At 41.0% G+C, this 11552-nt stretch overlaps 1 protein-coding gene across 1 annotated transcript in view; it reads left to right on the top strand.

Annotated features, from left to right (window-relative positions):
• The first annotated feature begins 6341 nt into the window (after nucleotides 1-6341).
• SEC23IP_1 (S23-interacting protein) overlaps nucleotides 6342-11552 on the top strand; it is a 53316-nt gene continuing 48105 nt past the window's right edge. Inside the window, exons 1-2 of the mRNA XM_051216463.1 lie at nucleotides 6342-6399; nucleotides 8537-8806. The gene's annotated coding sequence lies outside the window, so the exon portion shown is untranslated. The remainder of the gene's footprint in view (nucleotides 6400-8536; nucleotides 8807-11552) is intronic.

The raw sequence follows: 11552 nt of genomic DNA, 5'->3' as shown, positions 1-11552 counted from the left end.
GTGGCTGCACCGCCCTTTGGCTCCACCGGGGACATGCAGCAAGTTCCATCACCCTTGGCAAGGACCTTACGAAGTTGTGTTTACGCGGTCTCCCACTACATTCGTCTTACGTAACCTCCAACGACCCCAAGACGATGTTATAACAGTACACTACAATCAATTAAAGCCAGACAAGACAACGGTGCACTTAGATACCCCGTTTGTCAACCCCTCGACTGCCGTCAGCCATTATGAAGTGCCACCAGAAGGAGGGGTAACATACCCATGTCCAGCACCAGGCACTGAGGACAGTGCCTCATGAAGAGAGGGGATAGTGTAACAGTACCGAACATCATTACGTGTAACTTTATTAATGCAGGTTTGTTTTCCTTATTGCAGGACAACAGAAAGTGAATGTATTAGAAGAAGAAGAACAAAGCTTGCGCAAACTAAACCTGCTGGATGATGAGTAAAACTATTTTGTAACAGACTTCTCTTTTTGTACAAAAACCGCGTATTTCAATTTCTAATATATCTCTGTTGTGCTCGCACGCCGTGTTCTCACTTGAGTGGCATCTGCCAGTCCTGACTGTTGTGTTGTGTTTCAGATTGCTCCTGCCTGCAAGTAAACGCTAAGAATACGTGCTACAATGCTCACATTCGGTCGTTTTACAGAAGATTTTAGAGGAGAGGTGATTTTTGAGCGACTACAACAGATGGGACTATGAAGAAGTTCCTGTATCTGTGACTGCGGCAATCAAATGACTGCAGCATGATGTGCAGACTACCGTGATGACATTAGATTTCGTTGTACTATATGTCAGAAGATAAAATCTGCTCGAACTGGCACTTTCTTCGCTCGATCACGATTCAGACTAAGGAAAATCATGATAATTGTCGCAAATTGGATTATGAAGTCACCAGTAACATTGGCTGCGGCTTTTGCAGATGAGCACCCTAACCTAACCCCTAACACTAACCTAAACCTTAACCTTAACCCTAACACTAAACCCTAACTCTAACCCTAAACCCCAACCTTAACCCTAAACCCATGCACTATGATTTCAGGACATCTGAACCTTTATCTAACCTTAACAAGTTATTAAATCATGTAAAAGAAGAATATCCGCTGTAATTCATTAGTTTCTTATAATATGTTTTCACCTTATACTAACTCTCTTCTGATTGGCTAATAGTTTGAAGGTCACTTAAAAATTCGTTCAAAGGTCGTCCATAAAATATAGTCCTACCCAGTTATGATTCTGAATCTGATATTATTTTCGATTTCTGGTTTCATGTTTGAAAGACATATTCCTTGTTGAATGCCCAATCTCGACGATGCAGCTAAAATTCGCCAACTCCTGAGAAGACTCGGAAATATATGAATTTCATTCTACCACGAAATTAACGAGATTTATTTTTCAATGAGATAGTTCAAATCTTATCTAAAAATTCTGGTGAGCAATCCTCATTATTCAACATACGCTATCAGTGTTTCCAAATATTAAAATCCTCATCCGCTGTTCATCTCACCTACGCTGGAAAAGTAAACTGACCTTGCTAACAATTTAAGATAAATGAAGTTACAGTAGATCAATTTTAAATGTTTGATTTTTGTATGTGGATTAAAAAATCCAGATGTGGATATCCGACGAGGATTTTAGCGCACATTGAGCAGGAACCTAATGTGACTCTGCAAATGGTCACAACCGACTGTCAACGGTTGTTAAATCTCAAACATGATATCGTGATGGTGCAACAGAAAGCGAAATCTTCCGATTTCGGTTCAATAAATGCACAAAGATCCTTTAAACCTTCCAAAGAAAGCACTGCAAGCGCACAGCAACCTTCTGGTGAACCACAATCACCATGTTGGTCTCGTGGAACATAACATTTAATGAAATTATGCCCGTTCAAGAATCAAAAATGTTTCAAATGTCATCGCATTTGTCATAAAGAGGGCCACCGCTCATCAGATAAACGTCAGTCTAAACGTCGTAGCGGAAACGCGAAGCGACAGCCACAGAATAAAATCAAAAGCACGTTCTCAAGTTTCTAAGTAAATGGGTCCGGAATATATGTCTGTGAGGACCTCAGCCTAGCTGATCGTATTAAGAGAAGAGCTGCAGAAGCGGAAATAAACGAGCGTCGCCGAAACGGTGAAAGAAACCTCGTTCTTAAGGATTTTCAGATTGTAAAAGTTCGGAGCAAAACGATCCCCAAGCCACTCTGGGTGGCAAGGGAAAGCTCTCCACAGACTTAAAAGTGTGCTACACAAATGCTCGCAGCCTACTAAATAAAATGGCGGAGCTGAAGTCAGTGGTGGATAAAGAAAAACCGGATGTTATCGCTGTCTCGGAAACTTGGTTAACGTCAGAAGTATTAGATAGTGAAATCCAATTGACTGGTTTCATAACCAGTAGGGCTGATAGATTAAACCGAAGGGGGGGCGGGGTTATTGTGAACACGAAAAGTACCCTAACCATAAGATTAGCTGAGACAGTAGCACATGTTTCAGGGACATGTGAACTGGTGAGATGTAAGTTGAAATGCCGAAGGCAAGATATTGAAGTAGTTGTAGTTTATCGCAGTCCAGAATGTGTAGCAGACGATTTTCTCCTTAGTAAACTTAAGTCCTGGTGTAACAACGGTAAAAGCCTTGTAGTAGGCGACTTTAATGCACCATATATAAACTGGGTTAACTTAGAAGTAGGGTCATCCATATCGTCGTTCGACTCCAAACTGTTAGAAACCTCGATTGGACTAGCATTATTCCAACACATTAGAGATCCCACAAGATACGACTTAAGAAACTTCTCTTTTAGATTTAGTCTTCACACACGGTGATGACGTTGGTCAAACGGCTTTTCTCCCACCACTTGGGAGAAGTGACCATGCAGTCATCTTATTCAAATTCATGGCTGAAATTGCTTCTCAAACAATTGCGCCGGCCCGTCCTAACATATGGAAGGCAGATATGCAGGCAATTAACTCCGCAGCATCGGCTGAGAACTGGGAAATTGACTCAAAGGCATCAGTACAAGAGGCATGGACTCTATTCAGGCAGTTATACAATCGGGTAACTCAACCATACATACCCTGGACTGTCCCAAAGAAAAAGAAGCACGGACATCCCTGGATAGGGCGGGTTATTCGAGGCTTACTAAGACAGAAGAAGAAATGCTGGGATGTTGCCATCCGCCTTGGCACAGCAGGTACGATGGAACGCTACAGATCGATAAGAAACGAGTGTATAACTAAAATTCGGGAAGCTCAAAGAAAATATGAAATGCAGCTGGCAGGATCTGCACTCAAGCAGCCCAAGAGGATATTCTCGTACATAAACCACAGAACAAGGATTCATCATTGGATTCCCAACTTAATTAAAGTAGGAAGTGAATCTGAAATGATAGAGGAAGATCAGGAAAAAGCTGAGGTTATGGCTGACTACTTTGGGGCAGTTTTCACTCAGGAACCTCCTCTAGAGAAAGAACCAGACCCAATTACAGAGTCAACAAACCAGCTGCTCACCGTGGACTTCGACCAAAACGATGTGCTTAAGGCTCTTAGCACCCTAAACATGGAGAAGTCAACAGGACCAGATGAACTACACCCTAAAATCTTGAGACATATTGCCGAATATATCGCAGCCCCACTTACTGTGATATTCAAAATGTCACTTGACCAAGGTGTGTTACCTATGGACTGGAAGGACGCAATCGTCACTCCCATACATAAAACAGGTCTACGACAAGTTCCATCAAATTACAGACCCGTAAGCCTCACCAGTGTTGTAATTAAAATACTGGAAAGAATAATCAAACGGACCATAACAGCATTTATGGAAACCAATAACTTGCTGAACATGGCACAACATGGTTTTAGAAAGGGTCTATCCTGTACAACGAACCTCCTTATAGCTAGGGAGCTCTGGATTAATGCGTTAGACAACGGAAACTCAGTGGATGTTGTCTACATAGACTTCAGTAAGGCTTTTGACAAAGTGCCAACTAATAGACTGTTATTGAAGTTGGCAAACCTTGGTATTGCCGGACCTCTTTTAAAATGGATTAAGGATTTCCTAGTAGGTCGTAGGCAAAAAGTAAGAATAAATTCCAAGTGCTCCATCTGGAGACCAGTACTTAGTGGAGTACCCCAAGGTTCCGTCTTAGGTCCTTTACTTTTTATAATGTACGTTAATGATCTTACAAGTATAGTACAGTCTCAAATGTTATTATACGCTGACGATGTAAAAATTTGGCGAGTAATAACTGGAGACAAAGACGCATTTACTCTTCAGGCGGACTTAAGTAATATGATAAACTGGTCTAAAGAGTGGCTAATGCCTATCAACTCGGAAAAGTGTGTCTACATGCACTTGGGGGATTCAAAGGTTAATACGTACAACATAGGGGATGTGTCATTACCCGTAGTCCGGTCTCATAAGGACCTAGGGGTGACAGTGAGCAATGATCTTAAGACGACGGCCCATTGCCGGGAGGTCGCAGTTAAGGGGTTTCGAACCCTCTGGGCTTTAAAAAGGACATTCACTGAGCTTGATACTACCATGTTCACCACATTATACACATCCTTGGTGAGAACTAAGTTAGAGAACTGTGTCCAGGCTGCAATCCCCTGTTTAAAAGGTGACTCATACATACTAGAAAAGGTACAGAGGGCAGCTACGCGTGCAATTCCGGAACTCCGGGGTTTATCATATAAAGAGCGGCTTGAAAAACTGAACCTCTTTACTCTGTCCTATCGCAGACTAAGGGGAGATCTAATATTGATGTACAGAATACTGAGAAATGATTTTGGACCTAACTTATTCTCTCTCTTTCTTCCCACTAGATCGGGACACCTCAGAGGACATAGCAGGCGAGTAGAAAAGCCAAGAACGAACAAAATACCCGTGGCATACAGGTTTTCACACCGAGTCATCAATACTTGGAACCTGCTGCCTGAAGCAGTGGTGTCCGCACCTTCAATTGACTCTTTCAAGAGAAGACTGGACACTCACAGAAGCATACTAGAAAAGGAATAACATAGGCCGTAGGCCTTCTGTCCTTACTACACAAATCTGAATCTGAATGTAAACTTATTAGTGAGTGGGAAACTTATACATCTTCAGCTGGACAGGAGTTCCGATATTACATTGATTTCCAAGAATATGTGGCATAATCTAGGGTGCCCGCGCGTTCGACCAACTCTTGTGACTTTACAGCCACTAATTATCATGTGATATATTCGCCAATGTAAATATGACTAATTCAATCTTAGTACTGTGTTAATGCAAAGACGTTTGACCGGTATGAGCAGCTTAGCGTCCTTATTAGTCCTTTGTTCTCCTATCCCGTCTAGTTGAGTCCAGAACGTCAATAATAGCTTCCAGTATGCGAATCATGTATTTCAAACATACTGGGTTTATACACCAACCAGACAGACCTCATCGTACCATAAAGTAGAAAATAACATTTGTACAAGATTCATCCAAGAGTGGCTGTGAATGTGGGAGATAGTAATTGACACACTGGGCATAACTCATGAATGGTAAATCTCATAACAGTAATTCATAGGTCAAAACAAAGCTTATGATAAGAGGAATACGAATATGAATAGTTTGGTTACTTAACAATTATACGATAAAATATACGCATAGTATTAATCCAGAAATAGATTCCAACAGTTACCATTCATTTTTCCCATCGGGATATAGCACCGACAGAACATGTTTCCCGAAATGCCTCAGAAGATTTGATGAAGCTAAAAGGACAATTATTGTACAACTTACAATCTAAGAAACATATGTTCGCTGGTGTTTGTTATCCGACGAATCGGCATGATTTAGATCTATTAGGATTCGGCTGGATTGAGAAGACTGATACCTTGAATAACTCATTAAATGAGGTGTGATCTCAGAGGCCTTCCTCGGAATTTATCCAAATTCCTTATTGTATTTCTGGATTAAATGCTCTCAACATAACATGTTTTCATGATATTTCTGAATTGAATACCTCTGATGTAACGTGTTCTCATTATGATGTTAAATTCAATAGCTCCAGTTTAATATGTTCTCATAAGATTTCCAAATCACATGTTTCCAATAAAGTATTCTCTTATGAGATTTCGGAATTTTATGCATCTTGTTCTAATGTTATGTTTACACCAAATTCTCATGTTTCCTTCCAAATCCCAACGACATCTCCAAAAGCATCTTGGTCGCATATGTAACACGTGTAACCAACAGTCCCTGGAAGGCGGAAAGACCTAAAGCCACAACACACACCATGTTAACTGAGCACTTCACACCACAGAGAGAACACGGAATGGAGACCACCAGTCGTTTATTTGAAAATTAAAACTCGCGGGTTATGTACAGAAAGGAGGGCTAGTTTACAAAACGGTCTTATGGGTCACCCTGTAAGTTTAGTGCACACATGGCTTGCTCTTCTTCTGAAGCACTTATTCTTGGTTGCCCTGCCATAGAAAGAAAAAAATCTATTAGCAACATCATACATGACGATTTTAACCCCGTTACACATATACATATTGATTTTCCCGGTCCATTCCAATGAACATCTTTCCTCGTATGTGTCGGTGCTTACTCAAAGTGGCTGGAGATTTTCCCCATGAACTAAATCACTTCGCAAAAGATTATTATGAAGTTATGGCAGTTATTCTCCCGTTTTGGAGTTCCAAATGTTCTTGTGTTGGATAATGACACACATTTTAGTTCTTTTTTCAATGTGGAGCCGTTTAAATTGAAAGCAGATTATGCATTCTGTTATAATTTGATACTAGTCTTTCAAAAACGCCTCGTAACACATACGGAAGTACATAGTCTAATCTAAACGGATCAAGTTTGGTTCGTTAGTTCTGTATTCAAGCCGAATGTTGATTTTGCGGTCGTTTCAATTATGTCTTTTCAACTACTCACATCACGTTAATATACAAAATTTGAGAGTTAAATTACTATAGATTTAAATATAAGTCTGTCGTCTTCAGGTGTACAATCGGTGAAGGACGTAAACCGCAAGATTTAGGAATAATTCATAAACCGTGTCAGCTGTAAATCTGAAGTGAGGCTCTGGGCACAAATGCCTGAAATGCTACTCAGTATTCAGCGTGATTTTGTAACAGGATAAAGGCCCAAATTTATGCAGGTAAACGTGTACTGTCACACTTTCAGGCTGCGGAACGTGATTCTATGTCTTCAGTTCACTTAGATGGTGTGATAAAACGAGTTTTTCAGGGAGGCGGTTTCGTAACAGGAAACTGCCTTGGTAGTTACGATCAAATAGCCCTATAATAATAATATCTGGAGGTTTTCAGTATAACTTTCACTGTACAGACATTCGCTGTTTTAGTTAGCGATAGATGATAACCTTCACTGTGAACGTCCGATTTAATGGAAATCAAGTGCTAGAATAGCATGGTTGCTCACCTAGAAGTGAAATATAATTGATGTGGATAAAAGACTTCCTAGTTGGGCATTAAAAAGGAATATGGGTGATGATGTCAAGGTATGGTGAGTGATACGAAGTAAGAGTGTTAGCTCAGAACTCCACAATGACCTGGAGAAATTATCTGAATGGTCTCAAACCTGGCAGTCACCGATAAATACTTCCAAGGGTATTGTGATGCATACCGACCATCAAGGTACAGATACATATGTAGTGTCAGTATTATGCCAAGCCCATATACCTTATTCTAGTTTTCGGACATCCCATTTTATTCATTCTACTCGAGCCATACTTTGACCTTGTTATTTATTCTAGACTGTTTTCATATGAGCGTATATGTGTGTGCCCTTCTTATCCTATTAATCACATGTCTGTAGCTTTATTTTGTCTGACTATAAATATTGAGTCTCGCTTCATCGAAATAGGAGTTGGCTTCCCAGCCATCTTCCCTGCTCGTCATTTTGCTCTGTTCTATTACATTCACTTTACATACAAAATATATCTATTCAAAATCCCATTCTCGTTAATTGACTTATCTAAATTCCGTTATTGACTAACGTGATTTAAGTCGACGATGATATACGAGAATTGGCGATAACAAACATTTATACGATCTTGGAGTCAGATCCACGGCCACAAAACATACACGATGAATAACACTGAGCTACATGTTGTCCAGACACACAATGACTTATGAGCCATCGTTAGCCAAGACCTAAAGACTACTTCCCACTGCCATGCAGTAGCCGTTAAAGGCTTTAGAACTTTAAAGTCGATAAGTAGGAATTTTAGTCATGTTGACGCTAAAACTTTTTTGACTTTGCATACAGTGTTCGTGAGTCCTAAACTTGAGTACTACATACAAGCGACTAGCCCCTGTTTAAAAAAGACAGTGAACTTTTGGAAAAGGTTCGTAGAACAGCAACTAAGCTGATTCTCGGAACAGTGACACTCTCGCATGATGCTCGACTAGCCAAGCTAAACCTATTCCCGTTGTCATATCAAAGAACTAGAGGTGACTTGATTACAGTTACCAAATTACTTAGCGATAAATTTGCATCTAAAATCCCCTCATTTTTTGTATTCCAAAGCAGAATTCACGAAGAAACTCCAAAAAAGTTTACAACCCCAGAACAAATAACTTGTCAGCTGACTACCGACTTTCCCATCGAATCATCAACGAGTGGAATTAATTACCACAGTACGTGGTTGAGGCGCCGTCTGTCGAAAGTTGGGTCAACTGAGAGACCACCATTGCCAGGACCAACATAGACCATCAAGCTTACTGTCCTTTCAGAACTGAAACTGGAAAGATTAAAGATCCAATTCCACGCAAGATCGGTGGAGCGTGGTTTGAAATTATGGTATGTGTGGCTTTTCAATTCTTAGTCTTCGTGATTGTTTCTGGGGTTATTTAGTTATCTCTAGTTCACACTTCCGTTTTGTCATATGCTTTCGATTAACCTCAGTGATAAATTAAGTTTGTTGTTTTTGATTAGGTCTCATATTCTGGATGTGATTTAATATGCTCTAAGTATAAAGTATATTTTTACCAAAGCTCTGCAGATCGAGCAAATCTGGTTATGTGTAGTATGATAATTTTCAAAGTGATGAATTACAGTGGTCTTTGGGTCCTGGTAAGTGACGAATCTCTAATTATTTAGGAAAATGTGGTAGTGTTTGGGGTCGCAATTGATTGGTTGATTAACCAACCAATAAGGGGGAAATAAAGGCCAAAATGCGTTGGAAAATAAAGGGGAAACGCGCCAAAATGTCTGCTTTTTCTTCTGTCCGGGGGGATAATGCGGATTCTCTCTTTGTCGCTCTGTGTTTCAAATGTCTCTGAGTTGTCTACTTTTCTCCTAAAAACTCATCGAATTGTCTATTTTTCGCATGTGCGCGTCCGAAGTACTGACAGTGCTTTCGTACTTGTTGTGAATTAACTTTCTTTTCTGTATTAATTCTTCACAGCAGTGGGAAGAGTATTTGCAGTGTAATGAGTGTGACAGCTGGCTCCATAAGGTGTGTTCCTGTTTAAACCGACCACATACAAAAGATGCTCGAAAACCAATTCCCATTGGTTTTACGTGTTTATCTGTTCGAGTGAGACGATAATGATCCAGGGGGCGATGATCTTTCTGCCGTCGATCATTAAGAAAGTTTATAGTGGCTACACTAGTAAAATAGGTACTGACAGCAGAGAATGTGTCAGTGTAGTACGTACTGTTACGAAACGAGTCAAACCCATCTGCGGAACATGGAAAAAGAACATCTTTGAAACAAACAAGGATTGAAATACTACTGGATGTTGGTGGTCACGATTCTAAAGTCGTAACAGAATACCCGGATAAGCCCATCACCGTTCCGAGTAGTCCTTATGTGCCTGCTTCGAGTGATGGGAAATGGACAGCAGTGCGGAAACAAAGAATAGAAAGTAAAAACCCTTTTCCACAAACAGCACGTTTGTTATTTAGGTCTTTGGCAGGCTCCTATTCTGAGTTGCAGGATAAATGTTTAATCCTGCCCGTATAGACTCCTTAAGGTTATCCTAGGGTCAGAAGAACAACGGAATCTTTTTTTAACATGTGCTCGAAGTCACGAGTGAAATCTGACACGTGTTTAGAAGATAGAATAAAAGGGAGGCGGCAGTAACTGGAACCAAAATGATGAAAGTTCTCACTCAGTCAGTCAGCTACAACGTAGGACCAGGGACATATATGCATCGGCCCAGGTTGCCATACCTCATTAGCACAGCAAGATGAACACCAAATTCATAGGAATGGTTAGGTCAAACGTGGTAATATATAAAAAAAGATTACATATTAGGATACAGTACAGGAAGAAAGAATTAGTGAGCAGAAAGAAAGATATGAAGTGATTTTAATCTCTTAGTGTAAGGGAAGACAGGGAGTGTATACACCTACGCCATTGTGATCGATTCTGAGCCATGTCACCAAGAGTCTTCAACCATCGGTTACGAAAGTCACGCGGACCCCAACCAAGTAGTCTGCATCTACCAACATGGCTCAGACTAGAGGTTAGTGACTTCAAGTACTGATGCCACGTTTTGGTTTGACCGCCCCTAATTTTCTTCCAACCATCTCTAACACCCGTTAGCATTGCACGACGTGGTAATCGGTGTTCAGGCATACGTAACACGTGGCCCAACCATCTCAGTCGATGAAGATTCACAACCTCATCAACTGACTTACCATCATTACCTAATACCCCGCGTCTAACCTCACTGTTACTTACCCGGTGATCCCAACAGACGCCAGCAATATTTCTAAGGCATCTGTGGTCAGCTACTAGTAGCTTACGAGTGTCTTCTACTCTTAAAGGCCATGTTTCGCTGCCGTAAAGTAAAACAGAACGGACTTCCGCGCAGTATACTCGTGCTTTTATTGATAAACGGATATCTCGCCTTCGCCAAAGGTGACGTAAGTTGGCAAAAGCCAAGCGAGCTTTTCGGATCCGTGCTGAGATTTCGTCCGATACCAGCCCATTAGGGCTGATCAGACTTCCAAGATAAGTGAAGTTGTCGACGCGTTCGACCACTTCACTCCCTATCCTTAGTTCAGGTGTTGACGCAGGCCAGTCCTGAAGCAACAAATTGCATTTAGAGGGAGAGAAGCGCATTCCAAACATTCTGGCATTGTTGCTTAGTGCTATCAAAAGACTCTGCATTTTGTCAGCGTCTTCACCAAACAGGACTATATCATCTGCGTATTCTAAGTCGATAAGTGGACCTCCTGGAAGGAGATCAATACCCGAGAATTCAGTCGACGAGAATGTTATTTCCATCAGTAGGTCTATGATGAAGTTAAACAGAAATGGAGAAAGTGGACAGCCTTGACGGACACCACTTGAGGTTGCAAAAGTAGATGACAGTTCGCCATAAGCCCTGACTCGACTAGTGTTCGAGTAAAGAGCCTTTACAAGGTTTATGTACTTCTGAGGTACGCCTTTCAATGACAGACACTGCCTTAGAATCTCGCGGTCTACCGAGTCAAATGCTGCTTTTAAGTCGAGAAAGACCACCATTGTCGGACGTCGATAAGTACGCCTGTGTTCTAGAACCTGACGAATGGTGAATATGTGGTCGATGCA

This window comes from Schistosoma haematobium, chromosome 4 (assembly GCF_000699445.3).
Source record: "Schistosoma haematobium chromosome 4, whole genome shotgun sequence".
Taxonomy (NCBI): Eukaryota; Metazoa; Platyhelminthes; class Trematoda; order Strigeidida; family Schistosomatidae; genus Schistosoma; species Schistosoma haematobium.
Note: the sequence above shows the minus strand (reverse complement) of the source record. Positions and strands in the feature narration are given on the sequence as shown.